Below are 13,341 nucleotides of genomic sequence, written 5' to 3' on the forward strand. Positions count from 1 at the left end.
CTGGTTTTATGAATAAACTCAAATATAGTCCACTGAGGGAGTGGTTAGCCCACTGTCAAAAGTCAATGTAAAATGTACAGTACAAAAGTCAAAGCTTTATTAGGGTGTTATTTCTCATGTTGACGTTGAATTAATTTAATTTTCAGATGACAACACTAATCAAATCACTTTGATGATATAGTTATAGACAATGACGTGTCCAACCATTACTTATTAGATGTTACTGTACCTCTCGCACAATGTATCATTCTTTTCATCACTGAAACCTGGTCCCGATGCCATATTCCTGAAAAAAGTAAGAAGCCCAACCACCGGAGCAAACACATGAAATTAACTACATTTCCAAATGTTGGATTAGTCAAATTCAGACATAGATATCTTCACTACTGGTCCAGTTAGCGATACGAACATCGGTTTCTGCGAGGATGTGATGTATCCCATATCCGTAGTCTGTAGGCTAACATCGACCACTACCAAAATATGCCGGCTGGTATATGTCAGAGAAACAGCGATTGAATATATGTAGATTACCTGTAGCAGGTAGATGATTCGCATATGCACGATGCTGCGTTAGATGCTCCCCGTTTCCTAAATATCTATCTGCAGTGTGTAAAGGGTTGCGTCAATCAAATCTGGTATCAGGATAAAATGTGATTCAGAGTCACCGAATATACTTTAAGAGTTTTTATTTAACATAAGCAATAAATGGTAAATGCAATTTTCGTATATACGGGTTCACTGTATCACCACGCAGGGTAAAGCAGAGAACTGACTGAAATAGTACAGACATCTTCTTTTATACTGTGACAGAGATAGTCCCAACTTTAGAGTTGGCCTGTAATTAGAGGCTTAGCGTGGTTTAAACTTGCTAGCCTATCGGTGGTGCCCAGACTGGTGCCAGCCCCACAGCACTCAGGATTCAGATGACCGGAATGGTGTTTGTGAAGATTGACCTGAGTTGTCGGTTTCTACACATTCCTCAGTTCCTGTTTTCTTGTTATTCAGAATTTCTCCTACACATTTCTCAACCTTGTGGTTTGCACAGTCGACACCCTAGATTAAATTAAGAACAGCTGTTCTGCAGTCACTCTATGTTTTGTGATTAACATGTCCTATTTCTATAAGGCATATATTTTTGTTAAAAAGAGAACAAAACCATCCTTCACAAATGTGGTAAATGTATAAGAGGCAGTAAATGAAAGCTGTGCTAAGGAACTTGTCACTGACGTTGGGTTGTCACTAGTTACCACAGCCACAAAGTCAAAATTGTGTACATCTTAAAAATTCATGAAAACTAAAATTAGTTTTTGGTCTTAATTTAAATGTTAGGCATTAAAAGGTTAGCAGTGGTGTTTAGATTTAACATCTGATTTTAAGAAGATAAATTGAAGAAATAGGCGGGGTTTAGCCATAACTATGACTTTGTGGCTGTGGCAACTAGTGATGACCCTGCCATTGTCTGTATATGAAGGTGTCACTAGTGAGTACGTTTACATGCGCACTAATAATTCGATATTAAACGGATTATGGCAGTTGGCCGAGTACGGCAATAGTCAAGTAAACACTTTAATCTGTTTCTCTTAATCGTCGTAAAGTCAAAATAGAAGCATACACCGATTAAACCCTGCTTTTTGTTTTTTTAGCAATCTTTCGAATTATCGTCACATCTGAACAGTTTAATCGGAGTATCTGGTCTGCGCATGTGCTAGCACCGGTGGCGCAACCCACTTCTTATGCGCGAGTGACTCTGGAATTATGCAATTTACAAATAGTTCACATACAAACTTTATGTCCCAACTCAGAGTCAAATAGACTTGGCAAAAATAACATGATCTCGGTGGTAGAACTTTTATTGGCAATTTTTGGAATTTATTGAAGTCCCATCAGGTAGCCTGATTTCAGATGCGTCCATGCAAACATGTTTAGGAAAATCGTTCTTGCAAAACATGTAAACGTTTTAAAACAAACTATTATATTAATCTGACTATTGTTGATGACACAAGTTTACTGGAGAACTGAGACGAAGTAGAGACTCTGGACAGGGTGGATATTCGTATAATAAAAAGCAGTTTTATTCAGAGGTAAAGATATCTGACACAAGCATGCTTGGACTCGTTCATTCAGCTCGTAAGGAACCTGCAGACAGAGCCCAGATAACAGAAATACATAGTCATTTTATACAGCACAGAAAGTAGGTAGAGTCTGGTAGATCTGGTTTTCTGGTTGGTCCTGATCAGGTTGTTGTCTTCTCAGATTGGTCCTGATGAGCTGTGCGTCATCCTTCTGAGTCCTGTAGCAAAAGTTCTTTGTTACCAAATGTTCAGCTAAAACAGGAGATTTAGGTGTGTGCGCAGATGTTCCTATTTAATCAGTGTTTATGAAAGGTTTATGTCAGCCCTCTGTCCTTGGTTATGTGTGTGTCTCATTATTTCGTGAAATGCAGACCCAAGCACTCTTTTCTTATCAGTGTTTATGGAAGGTCTGTGCCAGCCCTCTGTCCTTGGGTGTGTGTGGGTCTCAGGTTCTGCTTGTGAGAAACCCTGTTTTTTAGAAAGAAGTTAGTTATAACAATGTAATAGCAATATGCTTGTGTTATTTACAATGGTATTTCTTACAAATCCCCCTCTTCACGTCTCACAAGAGACGTGACAAAAGCTATAAATGGCAGAATAGGGCAAACTTTATCAGAAGATAAAGCTTTGATTCCCCCTCTTCACGTCTCACAAGAGACGTGACAAAAGCTATAAATGGCGTTGAATCAGTCATCAGTCAAATAGCCTGGCTCAGCATCCTCCAGGGCAAGCAGAGGAAACATCTGTCCCTTCTCTGTCTGGTTGGGATCAATAGCAGTAGTTATGATCCTAGTGGCCAGCGTTCGAATACATGGAATGCAACAGCATCCACAAAGCACCAGTATCGCAGCGAAGACAGATATAGATACCAGTATGGAAGAAACAAGCGTCTTATATTTACCAAACGCATCCATCCAAGAGTCCCACATTGAGGTATTCACTCCTGAGTGGCTCTTCATTTTCCCATTAAGAGTACGAAGACCTTCTAAAGCAACAGTAAGACTACCATCAGTTGCTGTGTTATTGGGAATGAAAGTACAACATTGCTCTCCGAACATGGCACAAACACCTCCGCGTTCAGCCAACAACATATCCACCGCGATTCTATTTTGGAAGGCCATCAGGGAAGTAGCTTCCAATTGGCCATGGACCGCCTCGAAGCCTTGTTGAGTCCAATTGCCTAGTTTCTGAACATTAAAATGAATGTAATTGATTCGGTCCACATTTTTATTAACTGTACACCACCAGCAAAATGATGATTCAAAACCCGCTGCAACCTGGTCTACTAGTTTATACTCATCTGGTACCCCCCTAGGGACTCCTATGGCGTCAATATAGGTGGGGTCTCCAGGATCCACTCCTGTTGATCTTTTGGACCGGGATAAATCCCCGTCCCTCTCTACACGGGCCATCAGGTCCTTTACTTCCATAGGATACACTGAAACAGGAAGAAGCAGAGAGACAAGAGCACAAAGACCAGTGGCATTCCCTGGCAGGCGGTCATATAGATGATTTCCTCCACACCACCACCAGACATCAGCTCTAGACACAGGTTGGAAAGGGGCATTAGGATTATGGGTGTTATTGCACCATTCATAAGGTAATGCTCCCAGCATTGGAGGGCCAAGGGACATATTTATACAAGTGAAATTAGCCCTGGCAACCCGAGAAGAAAACATCGGGGCCCTTTCTAGTACTTTTAACAATAGGGTAAAACTTGTCCCATACGGAGCAGTTGGCAGTTGGGCTGTCATGTTTCATAACAGGAAGAAGACATACGTCAGGTAGGGTAGCCGGTACAATGCGTAGGAGTGGACGGGCTCCCATACATACCACACAGCTCTGGTGGGTGGCCTTGCCCGCCTCCTCAGCCAATAATAGCCAATTATTCGTAAGTCCCGAGACCCCTGTAGCTGTAAGGATAGCATCGTCGAGAGTGGGCGGTGCTGCAAGTTTGCCCACGATAAGGATGAGCAAGGACCAAAAGGAGACCACTCCAAGAACTACTGAAAGGTTAAACCCTCAGGTCCATCCCTCTATACAACCTGTATCAGGTGGGCTCGTCGCCACCCGGGAACTTCAAACCTTCACAACAGGGAGGACAAACATCACTTTTTATTCATTCGACAACATCAACTACAGCAAACCAAGGGTCCTCCTCTTTCAGGCACACTCTCCTGCGAAAGCTTGATTCCGTATCAGCCTCTCCTACTGGAGCATCAAGCAGCGGCATCATACCAGAGGCCCTTGCCACATCTGTAACAGACTTCTTCAAACAAGGTATGATACAGGCAGCACAGAAATGAAAAACAACAACTAGTGTCAGAAATTCAGTAATCATCATTGCAGTGTACTTACCAAACCAACCACCCAGCCAAGGGACCAGTCCACTCTCCTCCACACCTGCAAGACATTTTACATACGCCTCCCTGGATGGCCAGAATCCTGTCCAGTGCTAGTCTATTTTGTCTACTGGTTTGAGAGGTAGCATCCAATTGTTCAGCCATTCCCGTAAGTGCTGTGTGGGTGTATTTAACAAATCATTATTAATTATAGTAGATATAATTGATCCAGGCATTATGCTTAGCATCAACAATAGCTGGGCCAATGATGGGCATCAGATGCCACAGGCCATCATTCCTGTTTAATGTCTGGAATTCGTGGGGGACCCCTATTGGGACCCCCAACAGGTTGGTGTGAATGTTATCTGTACCCTCGGACCAAGGAGCGTCACGTTTCTGCCGTCTCCTGGGTTGGTCCCAAGCCTCTGTCATGTGCAGCTCCCAAAAGTTGGTTAGCTGTAACCTCAATAATAGGCAATGGTGTTTATCAGACTGGCCAAAACACATGTTCCCTGATAATCTCCTTTCAAAATGGGGTCAACCGCCTGGCAGGTCCACACATCCACCATACATCAGCAACACCTCTATTTAATAGTGACATTAGTAATGCAGGCAGTAGCAGGGAACCTCCCATAGTCTATACCTCTACCTGTACCAGTGTTACAGCTGTAATATCCCCCATATGCCTTAACCCCCCATGGTGTCTTCTGGGGACGGACTTCTGGGAACACAAGACTCAGAGTTTTACACAGGGTTGAATTTGGCTTAAACTTTCCAATATGCACATCCAACCTTCCCCATTACTTAGGGCAAATGGGTGAGCAGCCAGAATAGGTCTGGCATGTCCACATACGACACAGTCCTTTCTATTAAGTGTTTTATAGGCCAACCACATATTCTCCCTTCCCTCATAACCAGAATCAGTCCCCAATTGGTCACTATCTGAGATGTCTTTTACATTTATTACCTATACCAGATTGTAGAGTTTAGGTGATGGCGTGGGACTTGGTCTTGAAGTGGTGGAGGAGGCCGGCTGAACCTGGTCTGTTGGAACTGGTGGTGGTTCTGGCAGTACTGTGATGGTAACATCCCCATCGTATCCTAAACAGACAACTCAGGACCACAAGCAGTCCTGTAAAGCCCCATCCTCTCCCAGAGAACACATCATCAGCCAGAGACCAAGCAACACTTTCACTTCTATGAACAAACACAGTGAGGAAAGGTCGGGGGCAGGGAATTCTTCATTAAGGAGTTGATCCCCGAACTCTATTAGCAACGGTTCTTCTCCTTAACTCTGTGATCATTCGACAGTGTCAGTGTGTCTCACCCTCCAAGTGCGATATGCCCCCAGATCTAGTGAATCACCTTCTCCTTTAATTCACCTGCAATGCATAAAATCTTGGACATACAGGTTTGTTTAACAAACAGTTTCTAATTTGTTCTATCTGATTATATATTTAACTTCTATGCCTATTTTTTAGCTAGAATTTTTAATTTTAAATTAGTTTATTATCCAATAGGCCCCATCCTATCCTAGACCACAATGTACCCCTCCCCCGTTTGATACCTGGCTCTGGCCAGGTATCAACCTTACCTATTATAAACTCTATTATATCAATTTACCTCAAAACTAGTATTCCCAAATGACCACAATTTCATTATTCTCACTACATCCCCCCGTGATTGATCCCCCCGTGATTGACAGGAAAATGCAACGAAAAGAGGTCAAAAAGGTTACACCTACATTCGTGTTCCATATCTAGACATACCAAAAGAACCCTTTATCTTAACAAAGTCCCTTGTCTAAATAAAACTCAGAAAGTAAAACACCTAATATTATCTTGTCTCTCGGAACACGGAAAACCCCTTAACCCAAAACGTTTACCACAAAAACAAAACCTAATAATTATGATAATACCCTTAAATCATTCGTTTTAAATTTCCCCGATGTTTCATGTACTAACCATACAACTGTGATAAACGTACACTGTCCCTTTAAAAACTCTCATGCCAGCCATACCAGGTTGCGAGTCGTTCTTTGTCCCCCATAATGAAAACAGATCACGTTTAGAATACGTTTACTTATTGTTCGAATTCTCTGGTGTTACCTAAACCAAAACCAATAACTTTCAGCAACTTTTGAAAAGTATCTCAAAGCTATAATGTACACATTTTCCCTCTAAATGACACAACCAATTTTCTCTAGCATAATTTAATACGGCCACACCCGGTAAATCATTATCAAATGTTAAATATACAGGTTTAGTACTTTTATCAAATAGATTAGTATAGTTCAAATAAAGATATGCGTTTACTAGCGCTCAACCTGTATTCAGAACGCAGCAACTAGCCAATATAATACCAAAAATGACTGTCTTATTCATGCCTCTAGGCAAAACATCTAGTTACTCCAACTAAGTTTAGCAGCAAAACTATCGTATAAGTAAAATCAACTTCTCAACTCTTTCCATTCCAAAGTGTAAACTTACCATATACTTCGCTAAATTTATATCGCATGTCAACCAATCCATAACAATAATATCATTAGTCTGTAAATTTAACCTAAATAAGTTATTAAATGTATTCTCTCTACTCCGAATTGGTTCTAAGTTTTTTCTGTCACCAGCATTCAAACAGGCTCTCCATTTTCTGGGAGACCGTTGAGTGCTGCAATACTGCCATCTTCTGTCCATTCTCTGTACAGCTCTAAGAGTTATGAGTGTTTTTTATTTATTTATTTATTTTATTTTACCGTTATTTTACCAGGTAAGTTGACTGAGAACACGTTCTCATTTGCAGCCTCTAACTGGGAGAGGTTCCTTCTTCAGGGGAGGCGAAGTTTGATGCCGCATCACCTGAATCAGGAGTGTCTTAATTTGGAATCGAATTTAGGCCGCTCAAATCGGCTCTGACTTCTGTAAGGAATTGGAGCTAGAGTACAATGTGTGAGGTGGTGCCAAGGTGCGCCTGATTTACCTTTGACCTGAACTGAGTGTGAAGTAACCTCCTTCACTTCGTACAGTTCAGTCCACCTGGGTTCCAGCCACTTTCTCTTGTGGACTTTTTAACCCCACCCAGTCACCATTTTACATTGTGGTGGCGTGCCTCCTGGCAGCTTCCCCTCTCGGACCTTGCGAACCTGGGTAGAGAGTGCTACAGAGAGTTCCGTCAGTTGTTTCACATAATTACATCAAGAGCGGGCATATGACCTCCCTCTCTTGGTGGACCAGTCATTATCTCATGAGGAGAGAGATGGGTGCCTGCCCCTGGAGAGGCTCTCATGGCCATCAACGCCAGAGGCAGGGCTTCAACCCATATCAACTTCGAACCTGCACATACCTTAGCTATCTTAGCCTTAAGGGTTTGATTGGCGCGTTACACGAGACCCTCTCTGTCTTATAAATTAAGTACTATGTGTGTGTAATCTATCCACTATCTTTGTATACTTAGCCCGTCTCTGAGTATAAAACCCGAGATGAATTCTCGGTGCAAGTGCAGACTTATCTCTTGCACTTCACCCTCGCACACAAAGAATTATTTACAGCAGTTATTACTGTTAATCAGTTTTTCGAGTTGTTGTATATTTTCCCAGAAGGTGTCGGAATCGCCCTTCCGGAACAATATACTACAAACCCAAGCGCTTCTGAACCAATTGTCAATTCAATTTTAAGAATTATTTTGCAATAGTTATTATCGCTTTTCAGTTTTTCGATCTGTTGAATATCTTCCCAGAAGGTGTCGGAATCGCCCTTCCGGAACAATACATCAACAAATCGAAGCGCTGCTGTACCAATTGTCAATTCAATTTTGAGAATTATTTTGCAATAGTTATTATCGCTTTTCAGTTTTTCGATCTGTTGAATATCTTCCCAGAAGGTGTCGGAATCGCCCTTCCGGAACAATACATTAACAAATCGAAGCGCTGCTGTACCAATTGTCAATTCAATTTTAGGAATTATGGAAACACCAACATCACAATAGAGGAAAAATACAAGTCAGTTTTCAGCTCGGCGGCTGTACCACGGGCCAAAAGAAGACTCAGCTGTCCTCCCGAAAGTTATCAACTTGTGAGTCTCGTGAAACGGCCAATCTTTCATAGCATTCAAATTAACATTTCCACATTTGTATTTTATTACATAACAACATTAATACATTGATCGCAAGTTAAGTTCTTCACAGTGCATCTAGTTAAGTGCCAAGTCAACCATTGCCCGCTATCTGAACTCGTATTTTTATTTTTATTTTGTTGATTCCCCCTAGGTAACTTCCAAGTGTTTTAACCAATCAAATGTTGTTAAGTCTGGGGAACCTTTTCTAGACTTGGATTCTCACGGAATTCTCACTCAACCCGACTATCTGAATCTTTTTATCAAGTCAGTTACAATTATACACAATTTCTTGGATTCTCACGGCTTCTACCCGACTATGTGAATCTTTTTACAACACAGTTACAATTATAACACAATTTCTTGGATTCTCACGGCTTCTACCCGACTATGTGAATCTTTTTACAACACACATTTACTTAGATTCTCACGGCTTCTACCCGACTATGTGAATCTCTTTTTAATTACTTTAGAGTCTCACGGCTTCTACCCGACTATGTGACTCTGAGTCTCACGGCTTCTACCCGACTATGTGACTCTCTATATCTCAGATATCTTTACATGTTTGCTTTTACATTTACAATAGACATTTATCATAAATTTAACAGTAATCCATACTCCACCTCAGTACTTCTGATCTTTAAATTTGGATTTTCCTATTATACAATATGCAGATTTTTGATTTAACAGGTACTGCTTACCTTCGTTTTGACGGCCGTCTAGATCAGTTTCCTGAGGCGAGCTGGATTCCCGGCTGCTCCGTCGGACCGGTCACCCTTCCTTTCTGATCCGTCTCTCACTTGTCTCTTTTCTCTGTCAACCTTTATGGATCGAATTCAGAGAAGAAAACCTTCCTCTGCTACCATTTTGTTGATGACACAAGTTTACTGGAGAACTGAGACGAAGTAGAGACTCTGGACAGGGTGGATATTCGTATAATAAAAAGCAGTTTTATTCAGAGGTAAAGATATCTGACACAAGCATGCTTGGACTCGTTCATTCAGCTCGTAAGGAACCTGCAGACAGAGCCCAGATAACAGAAATACATAGTCATTTTATACAGCACAGAAAGTAGGTAGAGTCTGGTAGATCTGGTTTTCTGGTTGGTCCTGATCAGGTTGTTGTCTTCTCAGATTGGTCCTGATGAGCTGTGCGTCATCCTTCTGAGTCTTGTAGCAAAAGTTCTTTGTTACCAAATGTTCAGCTAAAACAGGAGATTTAGGTGTGTGCGCAGATGTTCCTATTTAATCAGTGTTTATGAAAGGTTTATGTCAGCCCTCTGTCCTTGGTTATGTGTGTGTCTCATTATTTCGTGAAATGCAGACCCAAGCACTCTTTTCTTATCAGTGTTTATGGAAGGTCTGTGCCAGCCCTCTGTCCTTGGGTGTGTGTGGGTCTCAGGTTCTGCTTGTGAGAAACCCTGTTTTTTAGAAAGAAGTTAGTTATAACAATGTAATAGCAATATGCTTGTGTTATTTACAATGGTATTTCTTACAAATCCCCCTCTTCACGTCTCATAAGAGACGTGACAAAAGCTAGGACAAAAGCTATAAATGGCAAAATAGGGCAAACTTTATCAGAAGATAAAGCTTTGATTCCCCCTCTTCACGTCTCACAAGAGACGTGACAAAAGCTATAAATGGCAGAATAGGGCAAACTTTATCAGAAGATAAAGCTTTGATTCCCCCTCTTCACGTCTCACAAGAGACGTGACAAAAGCTATAAATGGCGTTGAATCAGTCATCAGTCAAATAGCCTGGCTCAGCATCCTCCAGGGCAAGCAGAGGAAACATCTGTCCCTTCTCTGTCTGGTTGGGATCAATAGCAGTAGTTATGATCCTAGTGGCCAGCGTTCGAATACATGGAATGCAACAGCATCCACAAAGCACCAGTATCGCAGCGAAGACAGATATAGATACCAGTATGGAAGAAACAAGCGTCTTATATTTACCAAACGCATCCATCCAAGAGTCCCACATTGAGGTATTCACTCCTGAGTGGCTCTTCATTTTCCCATTAAGAGTACGAAGACCTTCTAAAGCAACAGTAAGACTACCATCAGTTGCTGTGTTATTGGGAATGAAAGTACAACATTGCTCTCCGAACATGGCACAAACACCTCCGCGTTCAGCCAACAACATATCCACCGCGATTCTATTTTGGAAGGCCATCAGGGAAGTAGCTTCCAATTGGCCATGGACCGCCTCGAAGCCTTGTTGAGTCCAATTGCCTAGTTTCTGAACATTAAAATGAATGTAATTGATTCGGTCCACATTTTTATTAACTGTACACCACCAGCAAAATGATGATTCAAAACCCGCTGCAACCTGGTCTACTAGTTTATACTCATCTGGTACCCCCCTAGGGACTCCTATGGCGTCAATATAGGTGGGGTCTCCAGGATCCACTCCTGTTGATCTTTTGGACCGGGATAAATCCCCGTCCCTCTCTACACGGGCCATCAGGTCCTTTACTTCCATAGGATACACTGAAACAGGAAGAAGCAGAGAGACAAGAGCACAAAGACCAGTGGCATTCCCTGGCAGGCGGTCATATAGATGATTTCCTCCACACCACCACCAGACATCAGCTCTAGACACAGGTTGGAAAGGGGCATTAGGATTATGGGTGTTATTGCACCATTCATAAGGTAATGCTCCCAGCATTGGAGGGCCAAGGGACATATTTATACAAGTGAAATTAGCCCTGGCAACCCGAGAAGAAAACATCGGGGCCCTTTCTAGTACTTTTAACAATAGGGTAAAACTTGTCCCATACGGAGCAGTTGGCAGTTGGGCTGTCATGTTTCATAACAGGAAGAAGACATACGTCAGGTAGGGTAGCCGGTACAATGCGTAGGAGTGGACGGGCTCCCATACATACCACACAGCTCTGGTGGGTGGCCTTGCCCGCCTCCTCAGCCAATAATAGCCAATTATTCGTAAGTCCCGAGACCCCTGTAGCTGTAAGGATAGCATCGTCGAGAGTGGGCGGTGCTGCAAGTTTGCCCACGATAAGGATGAGCAAGGACCAAAAGGAGACCACTCCAAGAACTACTGAAAGGTTAAACCCTCAGGTCCATCCCTCTATACAACCTGTATCAGGTGGGCTCGTCGCCACCCGGGAACTTCAAACCTTCACAACAGGGAGGACAAACATCACTTTTTATTCATTCGACAACATCAACTACAGCAAACCAAGGGTCCTCCTCTTTCAGGCACACTCTCCTGCGAAAGCTTGATTCCGTATCAGCCTCTCCTACTGGAGCATCAAGCAGCGGCATCATACCAGAGGCCCTTGCCACATCTGTAACAGACTTCTTCAAACAAGGTATGATACAGGCAGCACAGAAATGAAAAACAACAACTAGTGTCAGAAATTCAGTAATCATCATTGCAGTGTACTTACCAAACCAACCACCCAGCCAAGGGACCAGTCCACTCTCCTCCACACCTGCAAGACATTTTACATACGCCTCCCTGGATGGCCAGAATCCTGTCCAGTGCTAGTCTATTTTGTCTACTGGTTTGAGAGGTAGCATCCAATTGTTCAGCCATTCCCGTAAGTGCTGTGTGGGTGTATTTAACAAATCATTATTAATTATAGTAGATATAATTGATCCAGGCATTATGCTTAGCATCAACAATAGCTGGGCCAATGATGGGCATCAGATGCCACAGGCCATCATTCCTGTTTAATGTCTGGAATTCGTGGGGGACCCCTATTGGGACCCCCAACAGGTTGGTGTGAATGTTATCTGTACCCTCGGACCAAGGAGCGTCACGTTTCTGCCGTCTCCTGGGTTGGTCCCAAGCCTCTGTCATGTGCAGCTCCCAAAAGTTGGTTAGCTGTAACCTCAATAATAGGCAATGGTGTTTATCAGACTGGCCAAAACACATGTTCCCTGATAATCTCCTTTCAAAATGGGGTCAACCGCCTGGCAGGTCCACACATCCACCATACATCAGCAACACCTCTATTTAATAGTGACATTAGTAATGCAGGCAGTAGCAGGGAACCTCCCATAGTCTATACCTCTACCTGTACCAGTGTTACAGCTGTAATATCCCCCATATGCCTTAACCCCCCATGGTGTCTTCTGGGGACGGACTTCTGGGAACACAAGACTCAGAGTTTTACACAGGGTTGAATTTGGCTTAAACTTTCCAATATGCACATCCAACCTTCCCCATTACTTAGGGCAAATGGGTGAGCAGCCAGAATAGGTCTGGCATGTCCACATACGACACAGTCCTTTCTATTAAGTGTTTTATAGGCCAACCACATATTCTCCCTTCCCTCATAACCAGAATCAGTCCCCAATTGGTCACTATCTGAGATGTCTTTTACATTTATTACCTATACCAGATTGTAGAGTTTAGGTGATGGCGTGGGACTTGGTCTTGAAGTGGTGGAGGAGGCTGGCTGAACCTGGTCTGTTGGAACTGGTGGTGGTTCTGGCAGTACTGTGATGGTAACATCCCCATCGTATCCTAAACAGACAACTCAGGACCACAAGCAGTCCTGTAAAGCCCCATCCTCTCCCAGAGAACACATCATCAGCCAGAGACCAAGCAACACTTTCACTTCTATGAACAAACACAGTGAGGAAAGGTCGGGGGCAGGGAATTCTTCATTAAGGAGTTGATCCCCGAACTCTATTAGCAACGGTTCTTCTCCTTAACTCTGTGATCATTCGACAGTGTCAGTGTGTCTCACCCTCCAAGTGCGATATGCCCCCAGATCTAGTGAATCACCTTCTCCTTTAATTCACCTGCAATGCATAAAATCTTGGACATACAGGTTTGTTTAACAAACAGT

This window comes from Salvelinus namaycush, chromosome 37 (genome assembly GCF_016432855.1).
Source record: "Salvelinus namaycush isolate Seneca chromosome 37, SaNama_1.0, whole genome shotgun sequence".
Classification (NCBI taxonomy): Eukaryota; Metazoa; Chordata; class Actinopteri; order Salmoniformes; family Salmonidae; genus Salvelinus; species Salvelinus namaycush.